Source organism: Myotis lucifugus, unplaced genomic scaffold, assembly GCF_000147115.1.
Source record: "Myotis lucifugus unplaced genomic scaffold, Myoluc2.0 scaffold_1173, whole genome shotgun sequence".
Taxonomy (NCBI): Eukaryota; Metazoa; Chordata; class Mammalia; order Chiroptera; family Vespertilionidae; genus Myotis; species Myotis lucifugus.
The window spans coordinates 54,913-56,576 of NW_005872221.1; positions in this window are offsets into that span (position 1 = coordinate 54,913).

Here is a 1,664-nt window from a genome sequence, read left to right on the forward strand (position 1 = left end):
TTCTCATCTTTGGGCTTTTATTGTTGAAAGTCATTGATACGATGCTTTCTTCTGTAACTTCCCAAATCTAGGGGCAAAGATTATATTCTCAAACCTCTCTCCGCCTCTCAGGTAGAGTGGTAGCCAGTGCCAGTCTGCATGGTTCTGCAGATCAGCCAGCTCTAGACAGAGGCAATAAGTCAGTCCCTGTGGACAGATAAACCCATTCTTCTTGCGTTAGACTCCTGAATCCTCCCCTCACTTGTCTTAAGATGGATGGGAAACATCACTGCCTTTTTGCCACGGAGAAAGGATGGTTTATCCTAGCGTCTGCATCAGGGAATTGGCAGTGCTGGTGATTCTTGGAAACCCTCCTCACTTTTGAACTTTTCATTCTTTTTTTCTTATAACCTGAAAGTGGGTGATGGGCTAAGAATCAGAGAACTATCCTGTGCACCTTCTGGATCACTAACAATTCTCATGAAAATAAATGGGCCTTTACTACTCACAGTCTTCAGCTTCGAGACCAGAAATTCACCTGCAATAACAAAAGTCCTATAAGTCATCCTGGTTCAATTAAATGATAAAGAAGCATAATAAACAGATACAGTCTTCCAACCCACTCTTCTATCTCCCAGTTTTATTTGCTATAGAAATGATTTTAAATGTTTCCATTGTTAATTATTTTGATTTTCCCTGTACCTTAAATAATACTCTTGTCTTTCTTAAATATAAAAATAGGCATTGTCCTTCACTATGAAAAATGCTGATTTTTAAACATATACTATGTCATGTTTATTCCTACTTCAGTCTTCACATTGTTCATACTTTCTATGTTAGTTTTTAGTTGGTTATCTTTGCAGTTAATTTTCCTCTTTGCTTTTTTGTTTCACTAAATGTAAGCAGTACTTTTTATTCCCTAATACATAACATGTAGATATTAATGATGTTCCTTACATTTATTTTAACTCTCCCTTGCTAACTTCTATCTTGATGAGTATGATTTTACCTTTTATTTTTATTTTTTTAAATATTATCTTTATTAGTTTCAGGTATACAGCATAGTGGTTAGACAATCATATACTTAACAAATTGTCTCCCTAATATTTTCAATACTCAACTGGCACCACACATAGTTATTGACTATATTCCCTATGCTGTACTTTACATCCTCATGATTATTTTGTAACTGCCAATTTGTACTTCGTAATCCCTTTATGTCATAAAAGTATTTTTATATCATAATTTGCTTTAAATTTATAAATAAACTATTTTTCTATTAGCTGCAATGTAAATAATAAAGAATAATTACCTTGTTATGGTTATAATACTGATTATGGCAGATCCAATAAGTATGCTGAGATTAATTCTCTTCTCTGCAGGTCCAAAACCAGATTCCCTGTAGCGCTCTGACAAAAAATGTTCAGGTGTCAAATTGATTTTCATGTTCTATATTCTATGGTGGGAGAATTTGCTATGCACTGAATGTCTTTGTGTTCCTTTCAATTCCCAAATCTTCAGAGTCAGGGATATGGAACCAGAGCCTACCAATGAATGTCAGTGGTCTCTTTTCTAGACCAACACTAATGCATTATCTAATCTCTAGCACATTCTTCTCCTGTTGCAGAGGTCTGCATCCCATGTTCCAGATGATATAATGATGAGATATAAGAAACCAAATCCCC